At 40.9% G+C, this 14761-nt stretch overlaps 1 pseudogene; it reads right to left on the bottom strand.

Annotated features, from left to right (window-relative positions):
- Window positions 1–9912: 9912 nt before the first annotated feature.
- LOC122031235 lies at window positions 9913–12348 on the bottom strand (annotated as a pseudogene).
- Between the last annotated feature and the right edge of the window lie 2413 nt (window positions 12349–14761).

Raw genomic sequence — 14761 nt, 5'->3', positions numbered from 1 at the left:
GTCCACATGAATGGATTAAATTCAATTAAACCACATGGATAGACTTAATTTTTATAAGATGAGCTTACACTTGATTAGCATGCACAATTAATTATCCTTAAGGAAACTAAATCCCAATTAAACTAAGTGATCTAATGTTTTATTACATATAAATTGGATTTGGATTAAATTAATATGGATTTAATATGTAGATCCATTAAACCTTATTCATTAACATTGATGAGTTGATAATGAGGGATGAGACTTTATGGTAGATAGTCACGATAAGTTGGATCAAATATATAAAGAAAGAGATGTTGCTCATTTTAAGACATGCTGAATCATGCTTGATACGACATGCTGAATCATGCTTGATACGACAGATAGAAGGGGGATGACCACGTGGAGGATGAGGAGTGTATTTTGGTCATTTTGAACTTTATTTTTTCCTTTAGGTTTGAACAACATGAGAAGATGAGGGGGGCTTCATTTTTTCCATAGCTGGCTTAGACGCACGCCACCAGAACCCCCTTATCTTCTCCCTCATGCACGCCGCCACTACTCCCCTTCTTCCCGTTCGTTGCCACTGCCATCCACCTCTCTCTCCCTCTCTAGGCTGACGCCATCACGCCACCTCTGCCTCTCCCTTGGCATGCCAGCAGCCCAAGCGTCGCCTCCCTCTCTTTTTCAGTGTCCATAGGTGTTGTCAGTAGCCTTCTCTCTGATGCCACCTCCTAATGCCGACATCGCCTCCGTTGCCCTATAACGCATGTTGCCACACTGGCTAGCGTTGTCGTCGCCTCCCGATGCCGATACCACCTCCATCGCCCTATAGAGTGTAGGATCAAAATGTGTTTGGGGGGGGGGGGGGGGGGGGGGGGAATAGTACTCGTAACTTTTTCACGTTCATTTAAAAAACGGAGAGTAAATGGCAGCGGAATAAAGATAGAAAAGTAAAACAATGGTAACTCATTTCTTTTACTTGGTTCGGAGCTTGTGACGACTCTTATTCCAAGGTCTGTGATCGTTGACCGCTTTTCATTGGACAATTCACTATCAATTCCGAATAAGTACAAGTGTAAAATTATAATGTTAAAATGACTGTAAGATAAAGTATACCAATAACTACAGATCTGAAGATTCTTGTGCTAGGTCATTGGATTAGTGTTACAGTGTCGTCGAGGGCTTTTCTTAGCAGCACGCAAGAGCGAAAGTCATTCGGAATCAATGTCTCAAAACTGATGGTCGAACCCGATTTTATATCCGAGCTAGATCTGATCTAAATGCATTGATCTTGGGATCAGTCTTGGACTTAACGTTGATCAATCCACTGATCCTCTTCATCATTCGACCGAACCTACTGAACTCGCCCCACTTTCCATCCAAATGCTGCTGCTTCGGATAGATCTTTCGTTCAGTCGACCGATCCCATCGTTCAGTCAACCAATCCCACCATTCGATCGACCGATCCTGCTTTCCTCGCTGGCTTATCTGGTCCGATCAACCCAGTCCGATTAAGTAAGTACCTATCCACCATTCGTTCGGCTGAACCCGAGGTTTGGTCAACCGATCGCTTGGTCCAAACTTAGCCGGAAGGTGATCTGATCTCCGGGGTTCGGTCGACTGATCTGGAGGTTCAGCTAACTGATCAAGGCCACAAACTTCAACCTACAAAATGTTAGTTTCCTGTAAAATAGAGTTAGAAAAGTAGGCAAATATTATAAAATGTAACTTTAACAGTCTCTAAACTATCTGGTTCTGACTTTCAGATTTTCTGGAAATCCTAAGTCGAACCGATGCTTACTATTCTCTCTTCGGGGAACTCGTCCTCACCAACTCCTCTCAGGAGAAATTATTTTTTGTTAGATCGATGGCACGTGAGGAGGGGGGCATGAATCACGTGGTTTTCAAAAACTCATCTTTTTGTTTTTAAGATCAAAGTAAGAACGCAACGGAAATTAAGAAAGCGAACACCAGAAGACATGATCAGTTTACTTGGTTCGGAGCCTTCAGCGACTCCTACTCCAAGACTCAGGTCCCGCGTGTTGGGGATCGGATGATCGGCTTGAAGGGGGGTTGCATAGACGGCACCCCTAAATCCTTGCTTACTACACTTGTTAGCTTGAGCAGCGAAAATACAAAACAAACAAGCTAAACTAAAGACAAGAATAAGAAAGAATGCAAACCGCTAACAAGCTTGTTTACGTGGTTCGGAGATAACTTGCTCCTACTCCACGGCTGTCCGTAAGGTGGACAATCCCTCAATCCGTCGGTGGATTAATCCCCGGAAACACCGGCTAGCACAATCCTCCTAGTCGGTGGAGAAACCTCGCCACAACTCGATCAAGAGTACTTAGATTGCTAGGGCACTAGTTGACTACTAATTAGATGTTACCCACCACTAGTTTCGTCAACTATAACCAAGCTCCCAAGCTTTGGTTATATAGGCCGCGGGTTGAAAACCCCACCTACCAGTCGACTGGCAAAACATGCAGTCGACTGCCCTATGTGGAAATTCAACCGTTACATCCCAACGGCTCGATACTAGTCGACTGCTAAAACTTGCAGTCGACTGGTGCAGTCGACTACTAAAACATGCAGTCGACTGATCCCCACTGACCGAACGAACAGAACCATTCTGTTCGCACCCAGTCGACCGCGCAGTCGACTGCACCAGTCAACTGCTAAAACATGCAGTCGACTGCTACAGTACTGCTACAATGCTTTTATGGTACTTCTACAGTACTGCTACAGTAAAATCCTAAAACTAAGATTCTACTCTGAGTACAATCTCTCGTGCACTCGTACCCTCACCCTTACAACTCATTTGACGCTTCCTTTACAGCTTTAATCTCTTGCCTTCAAACATACTTTCTTTGGCTCTCGTCCCTCGGATGCATTCAAGCCCGCGGCTCGTCCCCAATGTCATCCTTCGCATATGCCTCGAAGTCGCTTCCCTCAGCCCTTGTCCTCGCTGCCTTGTCCATGGTCCCTCGGATGCTCCATCCTTCACCGGACCCGAAGCCATCAACCTGAGTCACATGTGTATCCTACATACCTGCACACTCACATACATATATCAAATATAAGGGTGAACCTAACTTAAACCCTTTGCCCAAACACCAAAACACATGGTCGCACGGACCATTAGGATTGCTCCAACAATCTTCCCCTTTTTGATGTTTGGCAATACATTTAAGTTAGGGAAAACATAATAGCAAAACAATATGTTAAAACAAATGGATTTATGTTGCCAAGGCTACACACTTGAACTTATACTGCCGAATCAATGCATCATGCATTGGAACCTATCCCAAGGCTCCCCCTACACCTATGCTCCCCATTGAGCTAGGAATTTTCCCATAGGGATTTTTAAGAACCTATCCTGGCTCCCCCTATGCAAAGGCACTAAGGTTTTCCCAACTAAACCTTACTTCTCCCTCTTTGCCTAACATCTAAAAAGCTTTCGAACAATATCCCAATTGTTGAAAACTTATCATCCAATTGACCCTAAACTCATGTATTTATCCCCCATGGATCTCATACATCTATACGAGCTGACTCGGTCAAAATCCAGTGCTGAAAATACTTTCAGACTGGTATCAGTCGACTGCAAGAAGTACCAGTCGACTGCCCCCATAAAAATGAGCTTACAGAGACATTCTGTGCTCAAAAACACTGTTACCAGTCGACTGGTACACTATTCATGAAAAAATCAGTCTTTTCTGGCCAACTTCAGAAATATGCCAGAAATTCCACAGACCTCCAAAAATTCTCAAATTCTGTGGAGAAGTCTATTATATCAATGTATACTTGGGAAAAATATATACAAAAATATATTTATCACAAATCCTAAGATTGACACAAAATACAAAACTAGCTAAAAAGTTCAATTGAACCTTGACCTAAAGTCCTAGTTTTTTCTTCCTCTTGATGTATTTGCCCATACTAACCCACAATGCATCCCTGACATTGGTTTATATGGCATCTATACATCCAAAACTAATTTTCATACTATATGATCCCAATTGTCATATTTCTTACATGAAACACAACCCAATTGTGCCAAAACTCTGGGTTTGAGACTCAAGTCCGCCTCCAAATCACTTGACACATTCCATGACTCCCCCTAGACTCCCAAGTAAAACTCACTTGAGATCCATTGGCCATGGGTCCCAAATTAACTCTTTGAGCTCCCCCTAGAGCTTTTAACCTTAGCCACCTCCCTAGGTGATTCATCTACAATGGCTAGGCCACATCGGTGCACCTCCGGTGACACTTGGCCTACAAACCTAACCTTCTTAACCTTGGACATCTTGTCCTTGGTTAATTTCTCCTTGTCATACTCATATGCCACCCTATCATACAACTTTCCCTTAGCCTTGGAGACCTCTCCCTTGCCATGATCATTTGCCACCCTAGCATATGAACTCTCATTGGCCTTGGAGGGACTAGATCGGTATCCCAAGCCCGATCTATCATTGTTGGGTCTTTGGCTCCCCAACATCATCCTTAATTCCTTAGATCCAACATTGAATCTCTTAAGGAATTATTCTAACTTATCAAGCTTTCCCCTTAAAACTTGATTCTCCTTTTCTAGGTTCCTAACCCTAGAGTTAATTTGTCCACATTGGACATTCCCAGACCTACCCTTCCTAGGCATGTGTCTCCCCTTCTTGGGATTAATGCCTTGGGTCTCCTTAGGTCTACTATTTTTAGATTTTTCATGTATTGGCCTCCTAGGATTTTGATCTACACTTACCCTATTCTTGTCATGATATCTAAAACCGAAGTTATGCATGGGCAAATAATAAGAATTATTTCTAGCATGCATAGAGGAGTTTAAATTTGAATTCAAATTTAAACTAGGGTTTACTTTACCCTTTACCTTTGGAGCTCCCCCTTGACATGAGCCTCCATTCTTCCTCCACTTCTTCTCCTCCTTCTTCAAATGCGCTAACTTCTTGATTTCTTTCTTCTTTGGGCATTTGGTGTGGTAGTGTCCTTGCTCACCACATGTGAAGCACACTATGTGTCATTTCTTCTTCTTCTTCTTATTGGCACCATCATTCCTACAACCCATATTAATATCTAAAATAATTTGAGTGGGTTTAGGTTTTACCTTATTGAACAAAGGACATCTACTCTTGTAATGTCCCTTCCCATTGCAATCGAAGCAAATTATGTGATCTTTTGACTTTGTTTCGGTGGAGGTGTTCACTAGGTTGATTTCCAAGACTTCTTCTTCTTCTTCACTTGCCTTGGATTCTTCTTCAATTCTTGAGGATGTTGATGATGCCTCAACTTCCTTATCCATACTTGTAGATGACCTTTCTTCATCCTTTTCCTCAAATGTGACCAAATTCACTTCCTCTTCTTCTTTTGATGTTGAATTGGTCTCCACATCCGATTGATCCTTCTCTACTTGAGCTTCTTCATCCGTTTCTTCGGATTTTTCCTCCTCTTGTGTAGATAAAGGTTCTTCCCATTGAACTTTCTTTATCTTGCTCCATAAATCGTGAGCGTTCTCGTATTTTCCTACATGGCTCATTACATCATTAGGCACAATATCAATCAATATATATATTACCTTGTCGTTTGCCTTTGATCGTGTGGTTTGCTCCTCCGTCCAATGTCATGATCGGAGCTTCTTTCCCTTCTTGTCCTTCGGGATTTCAAACGGTTCCTTTACCACCATCATAGTGTCCCAATCCATATTGAAGAACATCTCCATCTTCATCATCCAATACGTTATGTCCCATAAGCCTCTACCTTCAAGCTTTGACGGTTCTATCAAGCCAATCATCTTGTGCTTCCTTGGCGGTTAGTCCAATGGAGAGCGGCCTCGCTCTGATACCACTTGTTGGGGATCAGACGGCCGGCTTAAAGGGGGTTGGATAGACGGCACCCCTAAAAGGGCTTCCTACACTTGTTAGCTTGTGCAGCGGAAATACAAAACAAACAAGCTAAACTAAAGACAAGAATAAGAAAGAATGCAAACCGCTAACAAGCTCGTTTACGTGGTTCGGAGATAACTTGCTCCTACTCCACAGTTGTCCGTAAGGTGGACGATCCCTCAATCCATCGGTGGATTAATCCCCGGAAACTCCGGCTAGCACAATCCTCCTAGTCGGTGGAGAAACCTCGCTAAAACTCGATCAAGAGCACTTGGATTGCTAGGGCACTAGTTGACTACTAATTAGAGGTTACCCACCACTAATTTCGTCAACTATAACCAAGCTCCCAAGCTTTGGTTATATAGGTCGCGGGTTGAAAACCCCGCCTAACAGTCGACTGCCAAAACATGCAGTTGACTGTCCTCTGTGAAAATTTGACTGTTACATCCCAACAGCTCGATACCAGTCGACTGCTAAAACTTGTAGTCGACCGGTACAGTCGACTACTAAAACATGCAGTCGACTGATCCCCACTGACCGAACGAACAGAATCATTCTGTTCGCACCCAGTCGATTGCGCGGTCGACTGCACCAGTCGACTGCTAAAACATGTAGTCGACTGCTACAGTACTTCTACAGTGCTGCTACAGTAAAACCCTAAAACTAGGATTCTACTCCGAGTACAATCTCTCGTGCACTCGTACCATCACCCTTACGACTCATTTGACGCTTCCTTTGCAGCTTTAACCTCTTACCTTCAAGCATACTTTCTTTGGCTCTCGTCCCTCGGATGCATTCAAGCCCGCGGCTCATCCCTAATGTCATCCTTCGTGTATGCCTCGAAGTCGCTTCCCTCGGCCCTTGTCCTCGCTGCCTTGTCCATGGTCCCTCGGATACTCCATCCTTCACCAGACCCGAAGCCATCAACCTGAGTCACATGTGTATCCTGCATACCTGCACACTCACATACACATATCAAATACAAGGGTAAACCTAACTTAAACCCTTTGCTCAAACACCAAAACACATGGTCGCACGGACCATTGGGATTGCTCCAACACCGCGGACCTATCAATCGGTAAATTACTATAAACCTCTTCTGGTACCTCCGGAAGAGAGAATCAAGTACAGAGAAAGAAGGAACAAGTGCAACACCCTGCACTTGTACTATTGCAAATAATTAAAACTTAATTACAGATCATTAACCAACACCTTAGAAGATTGTTAGCTTTGGTTAGGTGTCGGTCGGTTCCTCAGTAGTAGTCGAGTGCAACAGCGTAGTAGCAGGGTCACAGCAGTAGGTCGGAGCAATCGGAACCTCAATCGGATGCACAGAATCTTGTATCTGAGTTGTTGAAGAAGCTTTGGGTGAGCAACCTTAAATAGAGCATGGAAGGTGCCTTCCATAGGTGTTGAAGGCGCCTCCAATGGGATAAATTTTATCCCACAAATTATGTGTGTTATCTGCTCTGAGCGCCAAATTTCATCCCTTGGAAAGCACCTTCCATAGCCATGGAAGGCACCTTCTATGAACAGTACGAAGGCGCCTTCACTCATGGAAGGCGCCTTCGGACACTGTTCATCCGAAGGCTTTTGCTCCTTTTTTTCCTGTAAAATGCGTTAGTCTAATAACTAAAATATCTAACCTGCAAAACAAAGTTAGCACAATAATAAGTGGTAGTAATTAGTTTTTGTCCTCCCAATACCAGAAACTAGTCAAGGTCTCAAATTAGAGATCTGAAATGGACCTAACCTGGATCGACGCCTACTGTCCCTTCGACCAGGACACATTCTCACTTAGTCACTCTCCTCTAGTGACTTACCTTTACTTACCATTTTTCCAGTTGTTCGATCCGCAGAATCAATTGGACTTCCTGCCAGATATTCGATCGGCCTGTTGATGTATCTGGACTTCCTTAGACCTATCAACTCCTGCACACTGGGTTAGTACAATAGATAAAATAGTAAAGTAAAATAGTGTCAATATATTTTAGGATTCGCTGGTCCTCAAACCTATCAACTTTTAAATATTTTCTCCTCCTTTGACATATATCAAAAACAATTTAGGGAGGAAAAAACACTTAATTTCAAAATATAATATTTTAGCTTTTCTTTGACTTTGAAAAACACTTTGTCTTTGAAAAATATTTTGGAACAAAACTCTTCTTTTTGAGATAGTAGAATTTTTATTTTGAAAAATTTTGAAAAAGAGAGTGAAAAAAATTAATTCAAATAGGGAGTTTAACATAGCTAAAAAATTGTGGAAAAAGATTTTGAACAATACTTATGTTTTTAGAAGGAACTTGGCTAAAAATATAATTTTTGAAATATAATTTTTTTAAAATTTACAGATTTTAATTTAACAAGAAACTTAGCGTTTATGTAAAGCCTTGAAAGAAAATTTTTAAAAGATAACTAAAAGTTTTGAAAAGAATTTAGCTTTTTCCTTATTAAAAAATCTTAGCTAAATTCTTAGATTTAAAAAAATTGTGTCAACTATGTAGCCTTTTGAAAAAAAGGCAAAAAACCTTAGTTAAAAATTTTTTTTCAAAAACTTATTTTTTTAGATAAAAATATTTAAACTTGTTTTCTTTAAAATATTTAAGATTTTTTAAAAAAAATAGTTAAACTTTCAAAAATAGTTAAACCAAAAAAACTTAACTTACTTTTTACAAATACTTTGACAATTGAAATTAACTTAACTCCCTTTTTCTCCCCCTTAATTAATGCCCAAAGAAAAATTAGGTAACTTATTTAAGTTTGGAAATCCAAGAGTCCAAGTAAAGAAAAAAAATTAAGAACGTATTTAAAATAAGTATTTATTTTCCTGATTTTCCATCTCACCCTTTCTAAGTTGTCAACATGTTAAGTTTATAAATTTATGTGAGATAGAGTCTGGTTAATTTTGAAATTGATTTTGAATTTTAAAAATGATTAAGTTTGAATTTGAAATTTTCAAAATATTTAAGTATTTTAAGTTTCAAAAAATAACTAAGTTTGGATTTTTTTAGAATATTTATGTTTGAATAATTAAATTTTAAATTTTAAATTTTTTAATTAATATTTAAAAATAATTAAGATTTTGAAGATTAATTAACATTTAAAAGTTAGCCTGCGTGACGTTGTCATATTCTGGCTTTCCAGATACATTCAATCATTTCATTACAGTACTATTTATTTTCTTCATTTCTATCATCGGAAATTGACTTAAGCGTCTGATGGCCAAACTATAGCCACCATTGATTGAAGACTTTTTTTTGGACACCTTCGGTTTTTCTCTGTTTTGGGGGTCTAGCGAGTTAGTCAACAAAGAAGACACCACATCACCGACAATTTCATCTGACTCAACTTTTAGACGGGATGATTGCTCTCTCTCTTGACCCCCCCCCCCCCCCCCCCAATTGAAAATGACTAAGGATTGTTGGCTCAATCTTGCGTTTGGAGGATCTTTGGCAACAAATAAGAAACAATAGTCCTTTATGATAAATTAAAAAAAAAAAATCCAGTTAACCTCATTGACTATCTCTGGAGGTGACCGATCCGATCTCACGAAAACTTTCCACCGGCCACTAGAATAAATCGGGAAATGCACGTAGCGACCAGCCCAGAAGCCCAGCATCTTTTGATCATGCCCTTCATTTGGAATTAAAATTTCTACAAATATACCATAACTTAGGATTGAACTGTAAATACTTGGATGACGGTCTAGATGTCTTACTTTGATACTATAGCCCCGAGGACCCTTTACGATGAATTAAAATTAGCTATTTGTTAGTTATTGATTCAATTTTTAATATTACTTTTATCCCATTGATAACATAATTGGATTTATTAATATAAAATAGGATGTAACGATCGAGATCTCAGCACACTAGGTGCGCCTAAATCCGTAAGCAAGATCACAGGATTTAGAGGACGATATGCCAACACTGAGCGGAAGCTTATGGAATAGTGATGAAAACACATACTTATTTAGGAGAAAGTGCTTTCATAAAGTTCATATTTATTGAAACTGATCAACATAAAATCTACTGATTTATTTAGGAGATAGATAGATTGATAGATAAATTTAGACTTGGTGGCTCAAATCTGTATCTTCTTCCTCACGTTCGAGCTCGATGTTCTTGTACCATTTGGCACACACCAAGTAGACTATGAAATCGATCAGAGTGAGGCCGGCGAGGAGAAAGTAGAACCTATCGAGATGGCCTGAGTTCAAGTTCCCCGGTATCCAGCCGGGGCTGTCCCCCTTGGCCGTCACGCTCATGACGATGTTCACCAGCATGATGCTGACGTAGTTCCCTAGGGAGATGGAGGCCATGCAGAGGGAGCTCCCGAAGCTCTTGATCCCGTCCGGCGCCTGGCCGTTGAAGAACTCCAGCTGTCCGACGTACATGAATACCTCCGACGCCCCGATCAGTGCGTACTGCGGGATCTGCCACAGCACCGTCAGCGAGCTCGGCTCGTGCTCCACCTCCACCCACTTGAGCCTCTCCACCTCCACCAGCCCGGCCACCACCATGGCCAGCATCCCGATCACCAGCCCCACCCCCATCCGCTGCAGCTCGCTTATCCCCTTCGGGTTGCTCGACACCCGCGACACCACCGGGATCAGCACCTGCCGGTACACGAAGATGAAGAAGATGACGCTTAGCAGATCGAACACCGACATGCTCGCCGCCGGGATGCGGAATCCGGCGATCTCGGTGTTCATGGAGGCTCCTTGCTCCACAAAAATCGAAGCCATTTGCGTGAAGACCACGGAGTAAATGATGGTGCTGAGCCAAATGGGGAGCATCTTCAACACGCACTTCACCTCCTCCACCTGCGTCACCGTGCAGAGCCTCCACGGATCATCTCTCTGATGATCTTCAGTGATCACGACGGCCGCCTTGTCCAGTAACCTGCAATTTCCCACAGCACGGCATGGATTATGCTCTGCGAGCGAGAGGTAGATCGATCATAATTGAACCACGAATTCAGGAAAGTACTTGAAATCGTCACTGTGAAGGATCTTCCTGCTTCCGGCGATGGCAGAGTCCCTTCCCTCGACTTCATGGAGCATGCCGGAGTCGCCGGGGACTTCGACTTTCCATTTGCGGAAGGACGCGACGAACACCTGAGCGATCCTCGTCAATGGATTCCCAGATGGGTTGAAATGGCGGTACCTCGGAGTCCCCAGCAAGAAGAGAAGCAGGGCGGCGATAGCCGAACCAGCTGACACCCAGAATCCGATCATCCAGCCGCCGGTATCTTCGTAGTACACCAAGACGCTGTTGGAGAAGAGGGAGCCGACGTTGAGCGCCAGGTAAAAGTAGCTGAAGAAGGCCACCTTGGAATGCCTCTCGAGAGGGTCGGTCTCGTCGAATTGGTCGGAGCCGAACGTGGCGATGGATGGCTGGTAGCCGCCGTTCCCGAAGGCGATCAAGTAGATCGATATGTAGAAGAGTGAACTTCCGAGAACGGACGGAGGCCGGCACGGCAGCTCCCCATCTCCACACCCCGACGGCTTCAGCAGCAACAGCCACGACGTCAACGACAAGATCACCAAACCCTGTCGAACACCAAAACAGAGCTAGAATCAATCACTTAATCAATAAAAATTCTCCTTCTTCAACGGAAGAAGAATATTCCGGCGATCGAATACCAGCACGTAGATCCCCTGGAAGACTGCGCAAGTCAAGTATCTGCCCCAGTAGGAATCGCTCATGAAAGCGCCGATGAGGGAGAAGATGTAGACGGTGCCGGTCCATTTGCTCACGTTGTTTGCCGCCTCGGCATTGTCTTGCCGCATCACTCTCGTCAAGAACAGCACCAGATTCACGCCGACTCCGAAGAACGCGAGCGTTACGAGACCGAAATTAACTGCGAAACGATCGACAAATTAAACATGTGAATCGAACAGAGAAGACACGGATTTAATTTGTCGTGTTTTACCGATTTACCTAGCAAGAGCGTGGATGATTTCCAGCCGCCGGTGGTCGATTTAACGGCGGGATTTCCCTTTCTGTCCACCGAACCATCCTCAGTAATTCTTCCAGAGTTCATCTTGTTGTGATCTTCTTGTTTCATGGATATGCGAAGAGATGCTTCAGGGGAATTGGTTGAATCCACGGCCGACGACATCGATCGTCTGCGAGAGTATGGTTTCTCAGGTGGTGGTGTCGCTGCCCCTGAAGAAAGTTTGGTCGGCGAACTCCGGCGAGGGGGAGCAGAGAGAGGTCAGGAAGGAGACGGCAGGGTGGGCCTTGGGATCCAGCCGTGCAACGATGGCAGAAGCGGCAGGAGGCGGCAGCGATCCCGAGGGCAGCGGCGGTGAGGCTATAGGCATTTACGTCGGACGCGGGCGATTTCGGTCTCCGGCGAGTCTCTCCACCGCGAAACTGACAACACGGCGGCGGCGAACGATCGACGTGGGGGCGGAGATCGGAGACGGCGAGGGATGACGTGGAAGAGGACGCAGAGCACACAGTTGAAGGGCCTCGTTTGTTGTGAAGCTCGTAGTTTCCAACACGTTTATTTATAGGGAAACTGAGGAACGCCACGTGTAGTTCTAGATCCGCTTATTTGGGATTCAACTTTCTGACCAGCATTTTTATCTACATCAATTTTAAAATTAACGATATCCTAATTAATCAAAATTCTATCCAGATTTAAATTTTTAAATCACTATTTAAATTTATTTTATATCTTTAAATTGATAAAATTTGATTTCCTATAAATAAAAAAAAATACAAGAGAGATTAAACTATATGAAAAGGTGTTTAAACTAGATTAATAATTATTATTTTTTTTAAATAGGAAGTTATATTATTGTTTAAGTGTTTTTGTAAGTTTCTGATAATCATAAATTCATCATTATATGAGTTGTGTATATATCTTTTTAAAGACATAGTAAAAGGATATTAAAATTATTTTTAGTTTGGTATTGATAAGTTTGGGGGAGAGTCAGATTTGATTAATTTAAAATTTTATTTTTTTTAGTAGAATTTTATCGATTCAGTTTGTCCTATTTTTTTATTTAATTAGTTTTGATTTATTCAATTTAATCAATTAAATTTTGTATCGGTTGGTCATTCTTATATATAAAGTAATACTATTATAATATACTAAAATAAATTATTTTTCTGAGTATTTTTTATTAAAATATTTTTATTAATTTGATAATATTATTTAAATTTTAATTAAAATCATTTAAAAAAATTAAAATCATTATAGAATTATTATAATAATGATTAGTGACTACTCAGCAATATTGCAATTGCTATTAAATAATTATTACACAATTGGAGCAACCATTAAATAGTCACTATAATTATTTTATGATGATTTTGATTTTGTGAGGAGATGCTTTTGTGAATGGATTAGAATTTAACCGGGTCAAACATGCAAATACCGTTACTTATCACTTTATTCATTATTTAAATTGATAAAATTAGAGTGCCTATAAATAAGAAATAGTGAAAAGTATTAATAATTAAAAATTTTGTAAAATAGGAAGTTATATTATCATTTAAGAATTTTTTTTCAAGTCTTTGATGAATAATAAATTCACAGCATGTGAGCCAAAATTTAGGGTGTGAATCGAACCAATGTGCTAATGTTTTTTAAAACTAACACTAACTATCAGCATTAACTATCAGCCTCAAATTAGCGTTGGTCTTATAAAACAAACATAACTTGTGTTATTTTCAAAAACATTAGCACCATGTTGGTATTAGTTTGCAAAAATCAGCACCTCCAAACTGTGCTGGTTTTAAAAAAAAAGTTAATACATCTAAAGCAATTAAATCATTGCATATGAAACTTTCAAATATCACTTAAAATTTTAGCTTCCGGTTATTAATAAACTACAAAATTAATCATGAAACATGATAAAAAATCAACTACAATATTGATGCTGGTTTTATAAAACATCAGCATCATGTTGGTGCTGATTTTTAAAAAATAACCAATGTACCTAGTATTACAAAGTATTTTTTTTAGGTTTTTAATTCACATTGACCTCTATAGAATTCTCCCTTTCTTGCCTGAACAAAGAAATTTACAGACATACTATATTTTGGATGAGATTCTGATTATAATGAGCTTCAAGAATCAAGCAAGAAAATTATTGCTCGACTTATAGTTGTCTAGTAACTAATATAATATTTGTGCTCCCACAAGTACTATTGCTCGATTTTCTAAATCAGATATTCTATATTAATGGAAAAAAAATCTCTGTGATAATCAGCTATACATTCCCAAGTTGATGATGATTGAAAGCCAAAAAATGGGATGAAATTTGTAGTGGTGCAGGAAGCACCAAATGATCGAATCTTAGTTTTGATTATGACAAAGGGTTCAAAGTTAAGGCTCCTTATTATTCTAACAAGTTGAACTAAGTGTGTAGGAAAATCCTAGATAATCTTAGGTAAAGAAAAGTCCTAGTTAAGACTAGGCAAGTGGGAAGTCCTAGCCGTGGTTAGGCAACGAAGTTCTATTCCGAGGAACTGGGCAAAGTCTTGGTGGGTCGAGGACATTAGGCGAAATCCTATGGTCGATGATGCTAGATGAAAGTCTTGAGGGTTGCGGACATCAGGCAGAAGACAGATGGGTCGGGGATCGGATGTCCACTGGAAAATCCTGATGCCTCGGAAGTTGAGCAAAAGTTCAAACGATTTGGAGGACCGGTTTGGCAAAAGGTAAATTCTCCGGATAGTAGTAGGTGACGACGTGTTCCCTGTAGAGAGAACAATAGATGTTGATTACACTTAGGGTTTCATGGAAAATCCGAAAGTCAGAACTAAACAGTCCAGAGAGTATCAAAATACTATGTTTTGCTTATTATTCTAACTCTGTAATGAAGGAAGACTAACAATTTGTTGCTTAGTATTTTGCCTTGT

Source organism: Zingiber officinale, chromosome 11A (assembly GCF_018446385.1).
Source record: "Zingiber officinale cultivar Zhangliang chromosome 11A, Zo_v1.1, whole genome shotgun sequence".
NCBI classification, from domain to species: Eukaryota; Viridiplantae; Streptophyta; class Magnoliopsida; order Zingiberales; family Zingiberaceae; genus Zingiber; species Zingiber officinale.
Note: the sequence above shows the minus strand (reverse complement) of the source record. Positions and strands in the feature narration are given on the sequence as shown.